Here is a 24816-nt window from a genome sequence, read left to right on the forward strand (position 1 = left end):
GGTAAGGTATGCAGCTATGAGATACTAGTAATTGATAAGTGTTCTAGAAATATATAACACATGTGGTACTAGTTAAGCTAAATGATTTCACAAGACAGTATATGTGTGTGTGTAAAACTGTTAAACAGGAAAATTAATTATTTAATTAAATTTTACAGGGAATAAAGTGATTAGGAGATTACCATGCTGTTTAATATATGGGAACAGATTTTATTTTTTTACATACTGAGTCATTTTTATTGAAATAGTTGACTCCAATATAATGGATACATGAAATGGAAACCTTGTAGCTTCATAGATTAAATTTACAAATGAGAAGACTAAATAATAAAAAAGGATGAGATTTTTTGACAGGTAAGTGGAAAAGCTAAATAAGTTGGTTATAAAAAGATAGTTAAGAGGCAATAGTTTTTTGAAAAGTAATTTATTCAATTATAATAAGCAAGTGTTTTTTGGTTTTATGATACAGGGATTCTCTGTATTGTTTTTGAGGCTGTCGGTCCAGCTTGGCCTCGAACTCACAGAGATCTGCCTGCCTCTGCCTCCCGAGGGCTGGGATTATAGGCTTGAGCCACCACCGCCCGGCACAAGTTTTAATTCTGTTTTTGCCACAAACTAACTCTGCCTTAAGCTAGTCATTTTAAAGTAGAATCTTAGATTTCATCATCTGTGAAATGAAGACAACATCACACATTCTTTAGTATTTCATTTTCAAGGATTACATGAGATAACCTATTTGAATTGTTAGTAAATATACTATAGCACAAAATTATTACCACTCATAACCATTGTCCTTCTCTAGTACCCAATATACTGACCTTGTTCCAGTATTATATATTTTAATTTCTTTTGTCAGTAGAATCATTTATTAAAATAAAATCTTTTGTAAAAGCTATCAAATGTAACTTATAAATATGGAATTATGACTGAAGTAAGAACTTGCCTCAATATCTATAGTCAGTCTCCCCTTCAGCTTATTTGAAGAAACCTAGGAGTCTTCAGAATATAGAACAGGTTATAGTGAGCATATATAGGAAACACTGTGTGATCCTGTGTGTCAGTTTGTCTAGACAAACATTGTACTGGGTTTCTCTGCATTTCTTCTCAGACACACTAAAATACAAATATATAGGGAACCAGCATAGGACTGAACCAGGCTTCCTGAACTTGTGTGACAGTTAGAGGCCTGGGCAGTCTATGGGGTCTCTTCAGTGGATAAGTATTTATTCCTAGTGCTCAAATGGACTTTGGGAGCCCATTCCTCCATGGAGGGATACTCTTTCAGCCTACATACATGGGAGATAGCCTAGGACCCACCCCCAAATGGAAGGCCTCACTCCTTACTCTCCCTGGGGAGTCAGTAGGGAGTGGGAGGGGAGGGAGGGGATTGGTTGGAGGCATGGAAAGATTGGAGGGAGAGGGAACTGGGAATGATATGTAAACTAAGATTGTTTCTAATTTAAATGAAAAATATAGAACAGAAAAAAAAAGAAATTGCTGCTCTATGTATTAAAACGGTAGAGATAATTGAGATGGTCTTGTATAGAACAAAAGGTCAAACTCCTCAGAATATATAAAGGATATACTTTGAAATATTCATACACAATTTTCAACAATGAGAGTACCCTCCCATTGTTTAGGAGAATAACTAAAACATCTATAATGTTTAATTGCCTTAGAATTGATTTGAAACTGGTAGTGAAATACTGGTGATTATAATAAAGCGATGTTAAACTAATATGATGGCATGTTTATTGGGTAACAATATTTTTGGGACATGGTAATTCTATCTGATCTATACAATTCAGTGTTTGTTCTATTAAATATAGAGTGGTTTTCCTAAGTGGTGTCTCTTAAATTTTTAGTGTCCTCAACAGTATATATGTGTTCACAGAGAATGCCTGCTGGAGTTGAGTGATGGGATAACGCACAGAGTGGATGGAAAGAGGTTAGGAGGGGAAGACCTGTGGGATTCACTAGAGATGAGGTAGGAGGAGGCTGTTGAAGGTGTTCTGTTATAGAAGTGGGCAACAGATGTGGATTTGACTTGAAAAATGGAAAAAGAAGTGACCATCTTCAGTTAGCCTATCTACTTCCTTTGCAGGAGTGGCTTGTGAATTCCCAGGGAGTGCCTGTTGGAGTTGGGGGCTGGGATAAAGCAAAGAATGGGGAAGGGTGGTTAGGAGAGGAAAATAGTATGAAAATGTTCAATCATTTTTGTTTATTTCTGCTATGTACAAGCAAATCAATTTTATCACACACACATGCATACATACATACATACATATATTTATCATTCACTGAGAATTTTTGCCTTTTGGAGTAGGCTATATATTTTAGAAGAGAAAATTGTCTGCTGGCTCTGTGCAATACGACTTACAGCAATATGTTTTTATTTCTTTTTAGAATCTCTCCTCATCTTATTTTAAATTTTGCTGAATTTGGCAGCCCTGCTTTACATATTTTGAGTTCATATTTGCAACAAATATAAAATTGTAGTTATGCACATTTTGTCAGAATAGTTTTTATTTTATCTTTCCAAGCTAAGATGAACTTGGAGGATCTATTTATTCTGTCCCTTGCATTTGAAAATAATAAGAAAGAAAGCTGCAATTTAAAATCACCATCTTAAGTGGAAAGCTGGACTGTTGTGCTCTTTGCACTACAGGAACTTGACATTCTCATCTGATTTATCCTCATCTGTTCCTTGTGGACATGCTGCTCATTTTGAGTTCTGTAGCATTGCTACTTCTGAGCCTTAAAAACAGGTACTTCTTGACATTTTGCTATTTCATTGTGTGGTGATGACTCAAACAAATTCAAGGTTGTCTCATACAAGAATTTTTTCTGACAATAAAAATAAAGTATGTACATTGAAAAATAGTAAAATAGAACAAGCAAAATATTATCTTAGTGTTTAGGGTTAATTTTGTTTATTGCTGAATAGTCATCATCTTTTTTCTATATCCTTTAGAGAGATTCTACATCCACTGTTACAACCCTCAATGAAGTGCAGTGTGATTTAGATAAAGTAATTTAGAGCTTTGGAAGAGGTATAAACCAAACAATTACAAACAACTGTCCAAGTGTTCACTCTCATATAAATGTATCTTGTCACTTCTTAGGCTTTGGATACAGTTCTAGTTTCCAGGACTCTTATGGCCTTCTATTGGTATTCGACATCAATATTATTTCCATCTCCAGTACAAAAACAAAATGTGGATACACAGAAAGTGTATTAGAGATGCACAAAGAAGTCTATTATTCAAATATTTTCATGTATTGTTTTGTTTCTTGTTTGTTTTAGAAACAGTCTCTCTACAAATCCCCAAGTGGCCTGAAACTAGGCCCTTCTACCTGTTCTGAGACTACAGGTACGTACAACAATACTTAATTTTATTTAAATATGTTTTAGCTGGTTTAGTAAGTTATGTGGGACTTTCTCCAAGATGCTAGTAGCTGTTGCCATCTAGGTATTGCCAATTTCCACTTATGGTTTAAGGACAAATTTAGGATGAGAATATATTCCTCTTTCCATTACACTTTACTGCTTTCCCATGTACTAACTCAGCATATAGCACTCGTTGTTTGGAAAAGTACATTGCTTTCCCTTAATTCTCCTTACATTGCTTCTGTATTTCCATCTGCTCAAAGCCTCCTGACTCCATTTCTTCATTTCAGTGATAGAATCCTTGACCCAAAATGACTTAATAAGCAAAATGTTGATTTGGCTTATACATCTCCATCACAGTCCAGCACTGAGAGACACAGGCAAGAACTCCCAGACACACCTGCTCAGGGATAGCACTGCCTACAATGAAATAGGCCTTTTCACATTATTGATTAATCATGAATATGCCCTATAGACTTGCCTACAGGCCAATCTGATAGAGATGATTTCTGAATTGGCATTCCCTCTTCCCAAATGACCCCAGCTTGTGTCTAGTTACCCAAAACTAACAAGCACAAGTCTCACATTTTCCATTGATTTGTTTTATCTCTTACCTAATCTTAAGAATTAAAAGTGTGTGTTTTTCTTTACATTTAAGCATCACAAATGTTACACAGTTATTGTCTTACATTAAACATTTCTGTCTGCATTCAAATACCCTAGTTCACCATAATTTTTTTCTTTAGATTCATTACTACCAGCATTTAAAATAGGGAAATGAGGTGGTTTAACCAAAATTAAAGAAGTGTGTTGAGGACTGCTTATTAAAATATCATATTTTTAAGTTCAATACAATTTAATTCTTAAAAAGACTTTAAAAAGTAGCACACTACATGAGTGTATAATGCAGTTATCAGAAGATTTTATTAAATGAAAATCTCAGTGCCAGACACAAACTGATCATGGAGATTCCAGATAAACCCAAATAACATAGGCTATTGCCATTAGACTTGGTTGTCCACAATAAGATCCTATTACTGAAGACAATGCATACTTTGGCTTCAAGGCATACAAATTCAGTCTTAGACTAGATAGACAATTCCCTCTATGATAGATATCATGCATAGTTCTAGACATGCTAGTCATGCTGCTTGGAGAGAAAATATATGCTTGGTTTTAAATAGCATTGGAACATACATGACACAACACTGACACACCAGACAAGATGTACCCAACAGTATAATAGTGGTATGACATTATCAGGGTAATGGAATTCTTCCTAGTTAGATTGAGTCCTGTTCTACAGGATGTAATTTCATATCTGATACAATAAACTTGATCAAAAAGCCATGGCCTGGGAGGCCATAAGCCCTAGAGGAGGTGCTTAGTTGCTTTGTTATTTTAAATAGTCACATGACCAAACTGCTTTCTAAATATCAGTGTTTATACCCATGCATTTCTACTGAATCAGTCTCCAGAAATACTCATATAAAAATTTCTCCATTCCAAAACTTAAGAAGCATTGGTGAAAAGGAAAGCAGAAAGAATATGCAAAGGTGAGGAAGAATGTTTTGAAATACGGCACAGATAATACACAGACACACACACTAGCTGTGATTTCCTGAACTAGACATATATAAGATCAAACCAGTAAAAATTCCAATGTAGCTGATGGCTTGGCTCCTGAAGCTGAGCCAATATTCCCTCATCATTAGCTGAGGGAAAATTGTAAGTTGATAGGTGCTGTTTGGGTATTACGTCTGCTGGTGTGTTGCCTGTGAACCATTAAATGATGTCATTCTCATGTGTACCGTGTCAACACTAATGTGACTCAATGGATTATAAGCAAAAGTAGACATGAAACTGAAGTTGGGAAAGAAATGTGTTAACAGGGTTCCTTGAGGAACTGGAGAGGGAAAATAGAAGGTAGAAATTGTCAAAATATTCTCATTCTCTCTCTCTCTCTCTCTCTCTCTCTCTCTCTCTCTCTCTCTCTCTCTCTCTCCAGTATATGTGTGTTTGTGTATGAAAATTTGGAGTAATAAATAAAATTTTGTCAAGAGTACTTGAGCACATTTATAGTGGTAATCATGAAACACTGTGGAGAAAGGCTCATAGCCAATGAAAAAGTATTTGGTTAGCTTGCAAATACTGTTATGTCACAATTGCACCATTGGGTACACCTTGTCAGGAAGGTGGGCATTGTACTATTCAACTCGAGCTCTGAGTAAAACCACTAATGTCACATAGCACTTTATAGCACTATATAAACTAACTAGTCAGGAAAGTGTTTCCTAGTCAGTCAAGGTTAATTTCTGTGTCCTGCATTGTCAATAAATGGTATCTTTAGCAATGGATTTTCCAGCACAATATCAATCAAGTCAAAATTACAGTGTGAATACTCAAGAGGGTCTCCCTTAGAGAAAACATTGGATATTTGCAGAGACAGAGAGAGACAGAGAGAGAGACAGAGAGAGAGGGAGAGAGAGAGAGAGAGAGAGAGAGAGAAAGAGAGAGGGAGGGAGAGAGAGAGTGAAGGAGGGAGGGAGGGAGGGAGAGAGAAAGACAGAGAGAGACTCTCCTTCACGGATTCGGTTGCTAGTAGTTTTGCAATGCCTCAGCAGATGGGCTACATCCATGTTCAAAATAAAAATGTTTATAATAGAAAGAGAAAGCACTAATTAAACTCTGGGAGCTATCAGTAAAAAATAAATGAAGAAAATGAACTAGGGAGGAAGAAGGTGTTGGAAGCACTGAGGAGAAATTGAGGGAGATAGATAAATATGATAAAAATGCATTGAATAAATATAGAAAATTATCAATGAATAAAAAATTATTAATAAGTATGAACTAAGCAAGGAGATCACAAGAAAATATCTTTGGAAATTGCTGTGTGCTTAAGTAATTACAAAGTTTCACTATATTGCATTATTTCATACTATGTAATTCTATTGCATAAATAGTAGTAGGTTTTCATCTAGGTTTCAAACATGTTACTACCAAAAGACTCAGGGATCACCATAAAAGAGAGAGAAGAATGATATTTGCTAGGGGAGGAAAAACCAACTTTTTCATGGATTAGACCCCTGAATGCTTTAGGCGATGGTCCTCCACCCAGGTACTTATACACAGCACTATATGGACTAAATGGGTTTCAGAAATTAGTAAATGATTTGGGGAGGGAAAATGATGGGTGGGGTAGGAAAGGAATTGAAGGGGAGTGACTTGGTAGTATATTTGATCAAGACACATCATATGCGTGTATGGAATTCAAGAACAGTTTAAGGATTAAGAAAGAAAAGACTCTGTCTTTTGCCTTATAGAAACTTCTCAGTTTCAGGAGGTCCCAATTATTAACTGTCGATTTCAGTGCATGTGCTACTGATGTTATGTTCAGGAAGTGATCTCCTGTACCAGTGCGTTCAAGGATACTTCCCACTTTCTATTCTAAGAGGTTCACAGTGGCTGGATTTATGTTGAGATCTTTGATCTATTTGGACTTAAGTTTTCTGCATGGTGATAGATATGGATGTATCTGTAGTCTTCTACATGTCAATATCTAGTTATTCCAGCAGCATTTGTTGAAGATGCTTTCTTTTTCCATTGTATAATTTTAACTACTTTGTCAAAAATCAGGTGTTCATTGTTGTATGAGTTAATATCAGGGTCTTGATTTTGATTCCATCTGTCGACCAGTCTGTTTTTGTGCCAATACCAAGCTGCTTTCATTAATGACAGGGAAGATGACGCCTCCTGAAGACTCTTTATTGTACAAGCTTGTTTTGGCTATCCTGGGTCTTTCATTTGTCCATATACAGTTGAGTATTGTCCTTTCAAGGTCTGTGAAGAATTGTTCTGGGATTTTGATAGGGATTGCATTGAATCTGTAGATTGCTTTTGGTAAGACTGACATTTTCACTGTGTTGATCTTACCTATCCAAGAGCATGGGAGATCTTGCATTTTCTGGCATTTTTAATTTCTTTCTTTAATGACTCAAAGTTCTGGTAATACAGGTCTTTCACCTGTTTTGCTAGAGTCACCCCAAGATATTTTATGTTGTTTGTGGCTATTGTAAAGAGTAATGCTTCTCTTATTTCTTTCTCGGCCTCTTTATTGTCTATGTATAGTGGGGCTACTGATTTGTTTTTATCGTGCATTCTGCCACTTTACTGAAAGTGTTCATCAGCTGTAGGAGTTCCCTGGTAGAATTCTTTGGGTCACATATGTAAACTATTATATCATATGCAAATAGTGAAAGTTTGACTTCTTGGTTTCCAATTTGTATCCCTTTGATCTCCTTTTCTTGTCTTATTCCTCTAGCAAAAATTTCCAGTATTGAAGAGATATGGAGAGACTGGACAATCTTGTCTTGCTCCTGATTTTGGAGGAATTTCTTTGAGTTTCTCTCCAATTAGTTTGATGTTGGCTGTTAGTTTGCTGTATATTGTCTTTATTATGCTTAGGTATGTTCATGTTTTCCATGATCTCTCCAAGACCTTTATGGTGAAGGTGTTTTGAATTTTGCTGAAAGCTTTTTCAGCATCTAATGAGATGATCATGTGGTTTTTCTTTTTCAGATTGTCTATATGGTGGATTACATTGATGGATTTTAATATGTTGAATATCCCTGCATCCCTGGGATGATCGTGGTATATGATTTTTCTGATGTGTTCTTGTATTTTATTTTCCAATATTTTATTGAGTAGTTTTTATCAAAGTTTATTAGGAATATTGGTCTGTAGTTCTCTATCTTAGTTGTGTCTTTGTGTGGTTTGGGTACCAAGGTAATTGTAGTCTTGTAAAAAGAATTTGGTAATGATCCTTCTGATTCTATTATGTGGAACTCTTTGAGGAGTATTGGTATTAGCTGTTCTTTGACTTTCTGGAAAAATCTGCACTGAAAAAATCTGGCCTTGGAATTTTTTTTGGTTGGGAGTGTTTTCATAACGGCTTCTATTTCATTGAGGGTTATAGGTCTATTTAAACTGCTGATCTATTCTTGATTTAATTTTGGTGATATCTATCCAGAAATTCTCCATTTCCTTTTAATTTTTGAATTTTTGGAGTATAGATTTTCAAAATATGACCTGTAGTTTCTCTGAATTTCCTCAGTGTGCATTCTTATGATCCCCTTTTCATTTCCGATTTTGTTAATTTGCATATTCTCTCTCTGCCTTTTGGGTAGGTTGGATAAGGATTTCTCTATCTTGTTGATTTTCTCAAAGAAACAACTCTTTGTTTCATTGATTCTTTGCATTGTCAGGCCTCCTGAACATGGGTGTCAGCTTGGAGCACTGGGCAGTCGAACCAGTATGCATCCTTAGTGCACAAATAGACTTTGGGAGCCCATTTCCCGTGGAGGAATATTCACTTAGCCTAGATACACAGGGGAGGGCCTAGGCTCTGCTCCAAATGACAAAACAGATTTTGATGATCCATCATGGAATGCCACACCCTCCCTGTGGATTAGATGGGGCATGGTATGGGGGTTCTGTGAGGGTCATGTGAGGATGGAGGGAGAGGGAACTGGGATCAATATGTAAAATAAGATTGTTTCTAATTTAAATAAAATATATAACATAAAAACAAATATGTTTTATTGCTTTAGATTTTTTATGATTCTGTATATGTGTATTTGCATCACTAATCACCATAAACAGGGTTTAGTGTATATTACAGCACAGATTCATTTGGGGGATTAGGCTTGCACTCTGGATGTGTCCCGAAACTAGTGCTTTGCAGGCATTTTGATAAATGGTAGTATAGTTTAAATACATTATGCTACTGAGACTTTGTGCATACTTATTGTAGCAATGAAGGAATAGGCAGAGCTCTGGAGTTTTATTTTCATAAACAAAAAAGATTCTGTACTTTGACAGATGTGTTTTAAAATAGTGGCTTAGAACATAATTCCTGTATTCATTCTTAATCCTATTTGATACCTACATTAGCCAGCCAATACCTTCGTGATATTAAGCTGCACCATTACAATATTCTGTGCCTTGTGCTCCTTATAAATTGAGGATATTAAGAGAAACACCCCTGAAGAATGGTTGAGAAAGTTAAATGAAAGTAGTATAAATCTCAAGATATTTGTGTCTTTAATTTAATGAACAGAAATCTCATGATCATCAATAGTCATTTTATTAAATGTATTTTCTATGATGTATTGCTGGGAAGATGCCAACAAAATAATTCATCTTTATAAATCTTGGGTCATTCTGATATCCTTCCCCTCTCGCATTCCCTCCCACCTGTGTTTCCTCCATTCTTTTATTCATCTGAAATTTATCTTAGTATATATTGGGAAATGCACAGATAGTAAGGCCAACAGAAAAAGAGGTAGAGAATCTGTAGATACAGTTTTTAAGGAGTATTTTCTTTTTTAAGAAAAGAGGCTAAAATAAGTTATTCTCAGTCAATAGGGTAGGAAAAAGCAATGATGAAGGTCTCCAGTAGCATAGCATAGTGAGAAGCATGCTACTTTGAAACTTATTGGATATTTATGGTGATTTTAATTTTTCTATAACATGAAAGACTAAACAAAAAGTGGTCACACAGAAAATTACTTTTTATTCCATATACTTTGCATATTGATTTTTAAATTTTATATTTAGAAAATATAAATCCCAGAGATAATATCAATGAAAAAGAAAGTCATAAAAGTATAAAAGAATAATATACATTAAGACAGCATTATTAAATACAAATCAATTTTTAAAAAGAAAATAAAGACAGTATTGGAAATCAAATGAAAACAAAACATTATTGAGAGAGAAATGTTTATATACAAAGTGATTATCACTTAATATTCCAATACTTAGTGACTGATCAGACAAGCCAGAACATACCAAGTAAGCAAATTTCATCAACTGACAACTTTATTAATTTATAATCATCTCCAACAAAATAAGGCTTCCTAGTTTTATTTAATCATTGTGTGTGTGTGTGTGTGTGTGTGTGTGTGTGTGTGTGGTGATGATTTTATGTGTATGAGGACACTTGTTTGCCACTATGCGCATAAGGAAGTCAAAAAAAAGTGTCAAGATTCATTCATCAAAATTAGGTAATGGTAAATAGTTTGTAAATATATGATAATCAAAAATTAATGCAAAATCAAATGAGCAGCAAATGTAAGGTGTTTCTGAGAGCACAAGGAAGTAGTGTATCATTCAACTTCACTGAAGCCTTGTGCTTCATACACTAAATATGTGCTTAGTTTTGTGTGCTATAATCACAATGAAACACCATGACTCAAATTTCATACTAAAGAAGGTTATTAACTGCAGTCTTTTCTTATTACTTGCAGAACTCACACTTCTTACGTAAAAGTAATGGTTTAATTGCAAAATGCAAAGTCTTATAAATGTTTCTTATTCCTCTGTATACAAATACTGAACCAATTTTTTCAATTACATTGTATTATAATATGTATTTAAAATATTGCTGTTTAGGTGGAAAATTACATCACTCAGTGAAATTTGGGATTAGTAGAAAATTCTCAACTGTCACTGAAGCTGCTTTATTAAGAATTTACTTTAAGTGACATTCTGTCAATTCTTTAAAACTCTGAAAAAAGTTAGATTCTTTATATGTTATATTATAAAATATTCTGCCACTTTTATTGTTTTTATAAAATAAAAGAACACATATGCCTCATTAGTATACAATTTCCTTATTTTACAAATAGTAGGTTATATGTATTTTTTTAATTAATTAAATTATTTTTCAGTTTAAATTTAGATTAGAAACAAGGATGCTTCACAAGTCAGTTCCAGGTCCCTCTCCCTTTCCCTCCCTTCCTCCCGTGCCCTCCCCCCATTATCCACTCATTTCCCCAGGGAGGGTGAGGCCCTCGATGGGGGTGTCCATAGTCTGTCATTTCATACAGGGCAGGGGGCCTAGACCCTCCCCCAAGATTTCAGGGTGAGAGTGCATCTCACATTGTTGGATGGGTGTCCAAAGTCTGTGTGTATACTCGGGATGAGTACTGATCTACTGCCCAAGGCTCAATAGATTACCTAGGACTCCTCACTCACACCCATATTCAGGGGTCTTGATCAGTCCCATGCTGGATTCCCAGGCATCAGCCTGGGATTCAAGAGTTAACCTTTGTCAGGTTAGCTGTTTCTGGGGGCTAAACCAGCCCAGTCTTAATCCCTTTGGTCATCAGTCCTCCCTCTCTGTTACTGGCTTTCTTGAGTTCAGCTCAGTACTTAACCACAGGAGACTGCCTCTGCTTCCATCAGCCACTGAATGAAGTTTCTGTTTCCCAGACTCACTGGCCATGGGATTGTAGGCTGGCACTCCCCAGATCTATGTCTAAAATCCATATATGAGAGAGTACATGCCATGTTTCTCTTTTTTTGTGACTGTGTTACCTCACTCAGGATGGTTTCTTCTAGTGTCACCCATTTGCCTGCAAATCTCAGGATTCCATTGTTTTTTTTCTGCTGAATAGTACTCCACTGTGTAAATGTACCGCATTTTCTCTATCCACTCTTCAGTTGAGGGACATCTAGGTTGCTTCCAAGTTCTGGCTATTACAAATAGTGCTGTTATGAACATAGTGGAACAGACATCCTTGTTGGATGAATGGGCATCTTTTGGATATATGCCTAAGAGTGGTGTTGCTGGGTCTTGTGGTAGGTTTATTCCCATTTTTTTTGAGGAATCTCCATACTGATTTCCAAAGTGGCTGAACCAGTTGGCACTCCCACCAGCAATGGAGGAGTGTCCCCTTTCACCACATCCTCTCCAGCATAAATTGTCATTGGTGTTTTTGATTTTAGCCATTCTGACAGGAGTGAGATGATATCTCAGAGTTGTTTTGATTTGCATTTCCCGGATGGCTAAGGATGTTGAGCACTTTCTCAAGTGCCTCTCAGCCATTTTAGACTCCTCTATTGAAAACTCTCTATTTAGTTCTGCAGCCCACTTTTTAATTGGGTCCTTTGATGTTTTGGAGACTTGCTTCTTGAGTTCTTTGTAAATTTTGGAGATCAACCCTCTGTCAGATGTGGGATTAGTGAATATTTTTTCCCATTCTGTGGGCTGCCTTTTTGTCTTGCTGACTGTGTCCTTTGCCTTACAGAAGTTTCTCAGTTTCAGTAGGTCCCATTTATTAATTGTTGATCTCACTGTCTGTGCTACTGGTGTTATGTTCAGAAGCTGTCTCCTGTACCAATTCGTTCAAGGGTACCACCCACTTTCTCTTCTAAGAGGTTCAGTGTGGCTGGATTTATGTTGAGGTCTTTGATCCATTTGGATTTAAGTTTTGTGCATGGCAATAAACATGGATCGATCCGCATTCTTCTACATGCCAGTCTCTAGTTATGCCAGCACCATTTGTTGAAGATGCTTTCTTTATTCCATTGTATATTTTTAGCATCTTTGTTAAAGATCAGATGTTCACACGTGTGTGGGTTAATATCCGGGTTTTCAATTCTATTCCATTGGTCTACCTGTCTATTTTTGTGCCAATACCAAGCTGTTTTCAGGACTATAGCTCTATAATAGAGCTTGAGGTCAGGGATGGTGATGCCTCTGGATGTTGCCTTGTTGAACAGGGTTGTTTTGGCTATCCTGGGTCTTTTGTTTTTCCATACAAGATTGATTATTGTTCTTTCAAGGTCTGTGAAGAATTGTGCTGGGATTTTAATGGGGATTGCATTGAATCTGTAGATTGTTTTTGGCAGGATTGCCATTTTGACTACATTGATCCTACCTATCCAAGAGCATGGGAGATCTTTCCATTTTCTGAGAGCTTCTTTAATTTCTTTCTTTAAAGATTCAAAGTTCTTGCTATACAGGTCTTTCACTTGTTTGGTTAGTGTTACCCCAAGGTACTTTATGTTGTTTGTGGAAATTGTAAACGGTGATGTTTCTCTGATTTCTTTTTCAGCCCTTTTATCTTCTGTATATAGTAGGGCTACTGATTTTCTTGAGTTGATCTTGTAGCCTGCCACTTTGCTGAAGGTGTTAATCAGCTGTAAGAGTTCCCTGGTAGAGGTCTTGGGGTCATTCATGTAAACTATCATATCATCTGCAAACAGTGAAAGTTTGACCTCTTCCTTCCCAATTTGTATTCCCTTGATCCCCCTTTGTTGTCATATGGCAATATCTAGAACTTCAAGTACAAATGTTGAAAAGGTATGGAGAGAGTGGACAGCCTTGTTTTGTTCCTGATTTTAGAGGAATTGCGTTGAGTTTCTGTCCATTTAGTTTGATGTTTGCTGTTGGTTTACTGTATATAGCTTTTTTATGTTTAAGTATGTCCCTGTTATCCCAGATCTCTCCAAGACCTTTATCATGAAGGGGTGTTGGATTTTGTCAAAGGCTTTTCAGCATCTAGTGAGATGATCATGTGATTTTTGTTTTTCAGCTTGTTTATATGGTGGATTACGTTGATGGATTTTCATATGTTGAACCATCCCTGCATCCCTGGGATGAAACCTACTTGATCGTGGTGAATGATTGTTTTGATGTGTTCTTGGATCCGATTTGCCAGTATTTTATTGAGTATTTTTGCATCAATGTTCAAGAGGGATATTGATCTGAAGTTCTCTTTCTTAGTTGTGTCTTTGTGTGGCTTGAGGATCAAGGTTATTGAAGCCTCATAGAAAGAATTTGGCAAAGACCCTTCTGCTTCTATTGTGTGGAATACTTTGAGAAGAATTGGTATAAGCTGTTCTTTGAATTTCTGGTAGAATTCTGCACTGAGGCCATCTGGACCTGGACTTTTTTTGGTTGGGAGACTTTTGATGACTGCTTCTATTTCCATAGTGGTTATAGGTCTATTTAAATGGCTTATTTGTTCTTGATTTAGTTTTGGTAAGTGATAGATATCCAGGAAGTCGTCCATTTCCTTTAAAATTTCGAATTTTGTGGAGTTCAGGTTTTCAAAGTATGACATCATGATTTCCTGGATTTCCTCAGAGTCTGTTGTTATGTCCCCCTTTTCATTTCTGATTTTGTTAATTTGCATGTTCACTCTCTGCTGTTTGGTAAGTTTGGACAAAGGTTTGTCTATCTTGTTGATTTTCTCAAAGACCAACTCTTCGTTGCATTGATTCTTTGTATTGTTTTCCTAGTTCCTACTTTATTGATTTCAGCCCTCCTTTTGATTATTTCCTGACGTCTACTCCTCCTGGGGGAGTTTGCTTCTTTGTGTTCTAGAGCTTTCAACTGTGCTGCTAATTCTCTAGTATAACTATTCTCCAGTTTCTTCATGTGGGCATATTGGTAATGCTTGTATCAGTAGTACCTGACTGTTTGCCCAGCTTTTCTATTTCCTGCCTTTCTTCAGATTGTGTTTTTTTTTATTGTCTCTATTTCAGTTTTCAACCCTTGCAGTGTTTGCATTGCTTCTTGAATTTTTCAGTTTATCTTTTCGTCTATTTGTTGCCTTTTATGAAATTTTTGGTTTGTTCTTTCTTCCATTTCTTGTATTTTTTGATTTGCTTTTTCTTCCATTTCTTGCATTTTTTGCTTTGTTTCTTCTTTCATTTCCTGCCTTTTGTGGTTTGTTTCTTCTTCCATTTCTTGCATTTTTTGCTTTGTTTTTTCTTCCATTTCTTGCATTCTTTGCTTTGTTTCTTCTTCCATTTCCTGCCTTTTTTGGTTTGTTTTTTCTTCCAATTCTTGCATATTTTGGTTTGTTTTTTCTTTCATTTCTTGCATTTTTTGGTTTGTTTTTCTTCCATTTCTTTGAGGATTTTCCTATATCCTCTTTTAGGGCCTCTGTCATTTTCATGAAAGTGGTTTTAAGGTCATTCTCTTCTGCTTCTTTCGCATTGGAATTTTGGAGTCTTGCTGGTGTGGAGTCTCTAGAATCTGGCGGTGTCATAATTGTTTTTCTGTTGATGAGTGTGTTTTTGTATTGTCTCTTTCCCATCTCTTCTTCTAGTGGGTGCAGAAAGAGCCCCTTACTGGTCTGGTGGTTAGGGGACCAGAGTTCCCTTTTGGTGGGTGCTAGCAAGTCCAATAATCTGGTGGTTCTTCTATTCCTTGTCCTTGTTCTGGTCCCGTGGTTGGAGAAGAAGAACAGAAATCTGGAGCGCTTAGCCTCCCACCTGGTTCACTGGACCCTTTGCTGGATCCTATTGTAACTGATCCTGTGGCTGGAACAGCTGCTCCCCTAGTCTCCCTGGCTCCTCTGTTTTCCTGGTCTCGTTGGTGGGGGAGAAGTCCAGGAGTCTGGGGTGCTTGGCTCCTGCTGGGATTGGAAGCTCTGTGCAGTTCCCAGGGGATCCCCAACCACTGGAACACAGGCCAAGAATCAGGGCCTGTTGTACCTGATGCCGCCGCCATAACAGCTGCTTCCCTGGACTCCCTGGCTCCTCTCAGGTTATATGTATGTTAAAGGTTTGTTTTAAAAGAAATTTCGTTATTATGAGTAAATGCTTGATTTGTTTGTCTAGTTCATATATCTTAATTCTAGGGGCCACAAAATGTTTGTGCTAATGGGGGTAGTGAATAGAAACTGTTTAAGATACTAATCACAAACTAGATAAAAAATTATTGTTAATTTATTTTAGTCTTTAAAATGTGGATTAAATAACAAGCTGAAAGGTGGTGATGGTATTGTGGCTCTGGGACTGAGATTCGTGTGCATTTCATTGATGATCACACATCGTGAAGAGCTACAAAAGTCCCAATTGCTGTAGACTGAATCACAAGCATTTCTTTAGCTGACACTTGTTCTGTATTCTAAAACCCTTGTGTTTTTGTGCAATCAAATTAATTTCACACTTCTATATTCCAAATTGCTTCAAAGAGAAGTAGGATGAAGAATATCCAATAAAATTTAAACTTGTACTAGGAACAAAGTACTTGATATGCTTCGCTTAATTGAATAGATGGAAAATATTTTTCATATTTTAATAGATATACCACAGTAGCAGTGCACTGTGACCATTGTTAAATACCACTGCTAATATTTTTACAATCATCTTTGGTCAGTGCACCTAATTTTGAATAAACACAATCCTCATTAGTTCAAATGGCTCACAGTGAAAACATACTGTAATAACAGGAACAAAATTTCGTATACCTTACCTGCGATGCACTATTAAATTCTGTGATAGTCCCTATGGTTGAATACAGCTCATAGTTAATTCTAATAAATCCTCTTGACTTCATGATCTCATGTAATTATAATTAACCTACTCTGCATACTAGGTCCTCTGATTTGCATCGCTGTATTTAGTAAGCCTGTATTATTAAATCATTATGGGTAAAGTTGAAAAGGTGAAGAATTTTCATCAATCCTCCAGTATCCTATTAATTCAAAAAGCATGTCTAAAGGAGATTTGTGGGGCATTGCTAAGTTTCAAATGTTGTTTGAAAAAATGGTTAGTGATTATGTTACTTACTTTTCTCTTTACTGTTATAAAACAGCTGATAGAAATACCTTAAAGGAAGAGATGTTTGTTTCACTGTTTCAGTTGTAATGAAGCTTATAACACGTTTTTTTTACATTTTATGATCCCAGGAAATTAGGCTATAATTCTTATGGTATTGTCCTACTGGTCTGTATTAAAATAGGCCCTATATACCAAATATTCCATAACAGCTTCAAACTGTGTTCCAATTTGGGAACCAAGAATTCATTCAATTTTGGAACCAAATATTCAAGCACATGACTGTGTGAGAGACAACTCAAGTTAAAAGCACGATACTGACATAAAATATATGAAAAGTATTTTTGATTCAGGATGAATACCTACCACATAATATTAAAATGAAAATTTAAAGAATAGCACATAATTGATATATAGTAAGCTTCAAATTCTGCTTCCAGGCCTCAAAGCAGGTGTGAGGAATTTCTCATAAACATCTCAAACACTTTATTATACATGAAGAATACATAAGGGTCATAAACTTGGATTTAGGATGTTTTGCAGAAGGAATTAATGGATAATACATAGATATTCATTGAGTCTCTACTAAGAGACAAAAATGTGCTAATGAAATTGTCTTAAAGGGAAGAGTGAACACTTAAAAAGTTCCTACTATTTATTTGGGAAAAAATAGGATAAGAAAGATGAATGGATAATAAACTGGTGGAGAGTATAGCATTAAACCTAAAGAAAATTATGGCATTTGGTGGTAGGGAAGAAATAGTTCTAGAAAAACTTAGAAAGTCTACAGAGTATTGGAGCCAGTGCAAAGATAGGGGCTTACTACACTGCTTCTTTCAAAACACTCACCTCCAGTATACAAATGGCACCTCTATAATAAGGAATCTGGTGACACACATCACAGACATGCAATCCCTGTTTCTCAATGTTATTATTTCTAGTATGTGAGAAAGAGAATTTGGAGAGATTGCTCTTGAGTAGTTCCATGATTTGCAAATATATGTAATGATTTATCTTACTCCAAAATGCATAATAATACTTTTACTATTTGAATCAATAATTGTGAAATGAATAAAGGCTCTAAGGTTCAAATTTATTAAGAGATGAAAATGTCAAATGACAAATTTAATTAATAAAATAGGGGGTGTCATTTAGAGAAGACATAATACAAAGTGGGAATTAATTTGGTTTTATTTCAGTAAATATTGATACTTTTAAAATTTGTTTTTTAATGTACCTATGTATGAGTATCTGAGTGTAGGTTTGTTTATCTGAGTTCAGGAGCTCATGGAGACATATGGAGGACCTTGGATATCTGGAGCTACAAATATCCACCTCACTTGCATGCTGGTCACTGAACTTGGATCCTAAGATAGAAGAGCAAATGCTTTTAACCATTGAGACATCTCTACAGTCCTAATTAGTTTACTTCTGAGACCTTACTCCATGCCAAGGGATGCATCAAACAATGAGAATACTTCTAAAAGAAACCACATCTAAACCTTACCTGTTTTTATTCTATTATGTCTGTAAACAACTACCAGAAATCAAGTAAACATACTGATTATTGGTCACATATTGAAATGTGTAAACAAAATGACTTTAAATTTGTTGAGTCATGGATTGTTGAATCACAAGTGTTAGTTTTACCGTTGCAGAAACACTCCTTTATATGGTGACATTTAAGAAGGCACTTGGATGAAGTGACTGGCAGATAGAATAATGGATTAAAATGGACTGTGTGGAGAGTATATTTGGCAAGATCAAGGGACTGCAAAAATGGTGGACAATGTTCTTGATATATTTCAAAGATAGAGATACCACTATTTGCTGATGGGTTGGATGTATAAGAAGAAGACATGGGTGAAAGATAATTAAATTTTTCTTTTACTTTTCTGAACAACAGGTAGAATGGGAGTGAAAAATTGATTATTAATGTGACTTAAGGAAGTAGTTTTTAGAGAAACTAGAAGTTAAGAGAACAAATAAATTAACAAAGGAGACTGAAAGGCAGTAGTCACAGAGGAAATTATACTACCAGGAGAGTGGTGTCCTGAAAGTCAATTTCATAAATTATTTCATAGAATCAACAAATAAGTTGACTTAAAAGAACTAAAGAATAATCTGTGTAATTTTTTGTAAAAACAAAGGGGGCATGGACAGACCTTCCATAGCATGAGGTGTCTGAAATTAAGGAAGTTATTCATTGTGTACCCTTCATTTTTGAAAAGGACATCTATTCTGAAATGTTTTGTGCTGATAGAAGCAGTATCGCACATAAGCAGATAGCACTTGACTATTGATTTAAGGTCATTAGGAACTCCCAAGAGAAAAGAAATGGACCGATCAGAGGTGAAAGCTTGGAGCCTCCTTCAGAAATGAGTCCACAATGGATGAAAATTACATAGCAAACTATCATGAAAGCCAGTGGAGATTTCCAAGGGTACAGTGCACCGACTCTGAATAAATGAGGAAGGCAAGATAAAAAGCAAAGGCCTTTGGGTAGTAGAAATGACTGCTGTCATACAGAATTAGCATTGTGAAAATGCCCAGTTTCAAAGAAATGGAAATAGCTAGATTTGCTCTAAGGAGTCTGCTTCCTGACTTTGAACAAATTGGTGAAAAGTTATGCAATTTGCACAGTAAAGAACCTTAGAATTGTAACAGATTCCAATAACATCTAAATGTTTCAAATCAATCTATAAAGCATGTTACCAGTGCAGAAAATAATCTATTTTTTAAACAAAACAGTTTATCCAAAAATTAATGACTAGAGTTAACATATATCTGTGAATAGGGAATTAGAAACTGAGTATTTCAAAACTGCTACCACACAAAATGGTCAATCATTGGGAATCAAAGAACAAATATAGTTGCACATAAGCAATGATTGTTGGGTTGAATTTTTGTGGTAAATTTAACCTGATCAATAATAAGATGTTATATGGTTGTTACTACATGATACGTCAGGTGAACAGAGCTGAACATGTCTGTACTTGACTCTTGTAACTTGTAAGTCATGTGACAAAACAAATGAAGCTTTATTAAATTACGTTTTCTGAGCAAAATTGAGGACTGTACATTATTTTTGTTACAAGAATGCAGGTAGATGACATTCCTATATTTAAAGTAAATTTCCCTTTTTGTCTTGAATCTATAAAGGGTGCCACAAATATCTGTGACTGACTTCAATACAATACCTAGAATTGACTATAAAATAGGGATGGCTTTTTTAAGCGAAAAGAAATGAATATACTGAGTCAGTTGTTCCCTGGGTCTCCGATGAAAGTGAATTTGATAATTTTTGTTTATCTTCTACTTAACCCACAACTAATAAATAAACTGTCTAAGGGCCTGTTCTTTAGTAAGCTAGCAAATAACTATGCCATGATTATCAGGGCCTACATTTAAGCACACAGCTCTTACCTGCATAAAAATGACACCTCACTCCCCAGTTTTAACAGTCGTTATGTTGCTACAATTAAAGCAATCAATAATATCTCAGTCATCTGTCAATACTACAATGAAAACATGGCTACAGAAAACAAAAAAATGACGGGGTTCTCTTTTTATTACATGCATCAATTTTAATGGCTCATTCTGATGCAGATATATTATATCTCTATCAGAATAGTGGTCTGTGTACAAGTATGCACCAGACCACTCAAAACCACATTGCTTTTCTAAATTTCAAAATAACAAAAAAACTGTATCAAAAAACACATCTGCTCATAAGCAGAGAAAGTGCTGATTGAATTCTTATGCTGAATATCTTGTCTGCTTAAGTTTTCTGTCAAACTTCAAATTGTCACTGACACTTACCAACTCAGAAAACTTTCTACCAAAAAGCCACTTTCTCTGGTGTGAACTCATCTACTGCCTCACAGCAAAATTTCAAACACATTTTAAAATGTGCAATAGTCAGTGACTTTCATAAACACCAAGGAAACCCCCAAAGTATTTCATTGCTAAGCTTAGCTAATGTGAAGTTAAGCCATATTCCCAAGGGAGTTTTCCAAACACTTTTCTGAAAACTGGGACCCATGCATCGAATGAGACTATGAACTGAAATTATAAAACAGCTAGTTCTCCAGGTGAAAAATATGGCAGGTAGCAAAACTGTCACATGCAGCAATAAGTAGATGGTACTGTAAATTTCTTATTCTGAGTAGTTATAAATGAGTAGACTAGAGAAAATATAAAACTCAAACACATCATCTAATCTATATTATGTATCTCTGTGAAACTCCGTAATTCTGTGATTAGTATTCATTTCTGAGTTAGAGTTGATGTATTGTACATTTTGCCAAAAACAGACCAACTATTCAAAGCAACTTCATTCTTTCAGCAGCCCTTAATCAAACATCACCTACCAAAAGCAGAAGTGTCAAATAGATAACTGACCAAGAGATAATGTTCCTATTTTAATTATGATTCATTTGGCCCTACATATTAGGCACATATTCTCTAACAAGTCTACTTCATCACTTCTATTCATCTTGTTGTTACTAGGCCAAACTGCATACTCTGACTTTTTCCTCAATGGCTTTCCTCATAACCTACCTACTATATATTTGTTAATTACACAGCCTTGGGGAGGGATTCCTGCTCTACTGAATTATTGAAAATAAATAGGTACAATGAGTTCCTTATTAGTCTTTTGAGTTTGAAAAGTGGATATTTATGATGTTTTGCTACTCTCTTCACATGCATACATTATTCTTTGGTCATATGACTCTGCATTTTTTATATTGTTCACATTTAATTGACATATATTTAGCTCATATATTGCACTTACTATAGAATGTATGATTTGATGAGTGTACATCAGAATATTTCATGTATTGTACAAATGGGTGAAATAAAATGTTAGAGATTATGTGTGTTATGTAAAGTTCAGCATACTGAATTTCAGAAAAAACATGTAGACAAAGAAATTTAACCAAGTAAATGAGCTACATTGAGGGAAATAACTACCAAGTATGGTTATGGGGGTTTATAAGGTAAGTTTAATTAGCTAATGTCTAATATATCTCTTATCATGTATATTGTGGCTGATCACATTTATTAAGTCTTTAAAGTTTGCTTGCAAGTGCTTTTACTTGATTTATTGTATATATAAATACTTTTTAATTCAATAAGGATTGAATTTTCATAGAAAATCCTGGAAATATTACTTTTTTACATGAAAACAACACCAACACCAAAAAGACAAATTGTCTCTCTTACTGTTCCAATATGGATAGACTCATTCAGTACATCTATTACCCTCTTTCCATTTCCAGAACATATATTCTATTAGATTGTCCATATTCCTTAGTAATAAAAATCTTCATTGCACAAATTATCCATACTCATCAACTGTAATATTTCACAACAATAAATATATCTAGGATTGTTCATTGAAGAAATAATCAGTACTTTTAGATGTGGAAGTTGTTTCATTGACTGGACATCTAACAATTACTAGTCAATTAATTTGAATTTCTAGAATATTTATCAACTTCTACCTGTTTTAACTAAATGAGGCTGAGTAATTTTGTGATGGAGAAGGTAGAGATAGAAGAAAAATCACAATGGAACAGAAGCACCAAGAAAAATTGTGTTTAGCATGTTTGATCAGGCATTACACAGCAGCATTATCATCCTCTGCTCCACATGTTAAAATGTGTCCTATCACCAGCAAATGACACCAGTGTTCCAGTAATAAAGTATTAAATGTATGCAACACCTATTCAGACCTATTCCTTGTGTAGTACGCTAGGCACAAAAATAAGTTTTGTCTCCTATTTAATTAGTTTTGTCCATGTTAGAAAACAAATATTTATTATCACACTTCCAACTAATGTCCTAAATCCGAACACCATCAATAGGTGTAACTTTAGAGACTTGATACCATAAAAGATGTCTAATCTTCAAAATTTACACTATGTTACCACAGTAAAAAAAGCCTTTCTTATTAATAGAAGATAGCAATAACTGTCAGGACATGGCAACCTCTAATCACCTTCTAGTTGTTATATATCCTATTTAAAATGGGCATAGGGAATTAATGTATATGTCTATGATCCACAGAATTCAGTGTTCAACAGAATCACCAGGATGGTCATTTAAAAACAAACATAGCTATTCCCTAAGAAGATTTTAAGTCAGAAATTAAGAAGTGAAATTAGATAATTAGCATTTAACATGTTCTCGGGTGGTAATACTGTTCTGGTCAATGGATTATATTTTAAGAGCCACTGACCTAAGAAGTCAAAATGACTAAATGCCTTTGTTTTCCATTGTCCATTATTCCATTATACCTCAAATTGGCAGAGGACACTGCCAATTTCTATGAATGCTTTTTTATAACCCCGTCCCTAATATGAGTTACGAATTATACATTCTCTTTCCCTATTACTACAAATCTCCAGAAAAGTGATTTATGTTTTCCAGGATAATTTATTTGAGTCTCTAGAGTCTTTCTTATATGGACTAGGAGTTATAGAACCTGTTCAGCTTCTTTTAATGTGCTCTACACGTTATGTGAATCCTCACAATAGGAAACCGCAACAACAAACTAGTCACTGGGTAATTTAACAAATAGAAATAGTTTATTCCACAATTTCAGAGGCAAAATATACATGTTCAGTGTCTTGGCAGATTGGCTCCTTCTGATGGCTGGGGGCAAGAATTATTTTTATGCTTGCTTCCCCATTTCTGACATTTGACCATGTTTTTCATTACAAGTGGATTACCCCAATCTCTCCCTTTCCCAAATATACAGAAACAGCTTTCTCCCACTGGAAAGGCCAAGAATCTGGTAGTTTTTTCAATCCATATGGTTTGATGTCTCAGTAGACATAATCTGGTGCTGGAAGCCTAGAGAATTCCTGGAGAGTGCCTGGCCTTTTGGCTTTGCTTGGAGCCTGAAGAAGCTTCTGATACTAGTGAACTCTCCAGCTTAATGAAAGCAAGTTTTCAAAAAGCAAAGTTTCTGGATGCTATCAGAAAGTGCTATCCAGATATCCTGATTAAGGAGGTCTATCACAGGTTTCCTGAACTTGTGTTTTATCCAATTCCAGGATACTCATGATAACATTCTAAACTATCCCATCGCAATAGGTTTTGAGGAAGAGGAAGAAATAAACTATGGCTATACCACGGGGGACAATCAGGAGAGTGATCTGGAAACAAATCAAATCATACATTTTCTCTAGCATGGAAAATGTACAGAAATGTAAGTCATAGGCACAGAAATTGTAAGCTATCACATTGAATTATTTTATTGAATTCCCTTTGTTTTGTACTTTGTCTACTGTCAGCAGTCTAACTTTATTTAAGACAATCATTTTGGGCTATTTCTCAGACACTTCATTGATGTCTGTATATGTAGTTTTATTTTGATGGTATAATGTTTCTTGATATCTTGTACTGTCTTTCCATTTAAAAATGAAGCAAATTCATTAAGGCTTCACTGGCTTATTTAGGAAGAAAGAGAGAAACATTCAAGTCAATATTAATAAAGTGTCTACAATTCCAATTCCTTTCCTCCCTCTAATGAGAAAAGTGTCAGGCACACATGCCTTATTGCCGTCTTGGAAGTCCAAGCCACAATCTGAGGAATTTTAATACTTTATCTACATCTTTCAGTAGATATATACTCCTTGGGGAGAAGGTATGTACTTGCTACCTGATGTGTGTCACCCCAGGATTTAGCTTTGTACTTGAAAACTCTCTCTGATTACAATGACATTCCAAATACCCAGTAGAGTCATGGGCTGGCTAATAAAAATTTTCTAATGAATTAAACCCATGTCTGAGTAATCTTCTTCGGTGGCTATCCTACTACAATATAATGTATTAAATAAATATTGAGTTTAGGATGATAATACAGTGTATGCTTTGTCTTTTGCACTGAAATTAATTATACTGTATTTTATCATATTGAGCCTGACACATTAACAGACTAACCATAATGGCTTTTTTACTTTCATGAGAGATCCAAATTCTTTTTAGCTACAAGTGTATATTTGTTTTAATTAAAAGTGAACGTTCTCATTTGTTTAATTTTATTC

General features: G+C 35.4%; 1 long non-coding RNA gene across 1 annotated transcript; it reads left to right on the top strand.

The window, feature by feature from the left end:
• Positions 1 to 1469: 1469 nt before the first annotated feature.
• On the top strand, positions 1470 to 19818 carry LOC121139888. The gene is made up of 3 exons (XR_005876708.1): positions 1470 to 1948; positions 3308 to 3374; positions 18038 to 19818. It is a non-coding gene; the product is annotated as an uncharacterized LOC121139888 (long non-coding RNA).
• Positions 19819 to 24816: the final 4998 nt, after the last annotated feature.

The sequence above is a fragment of the Mesocricetus auratus genome, unplaced genomic scaffold (assembly GCF_017639785.1).
Source record: "Mesocricetus auratus isolate SY011 unplaced genomic scaffold, BCM_Maur_2.0 Super-Scaffold_100003, whole genome shotgun sequence".
NCBI classification, from domain to species: Eukaryota; Metazoa; Chordata; class Mammalia; order Rodentia; family Cricetidae; genus Mesocricetus; species Mesocricetus auratus.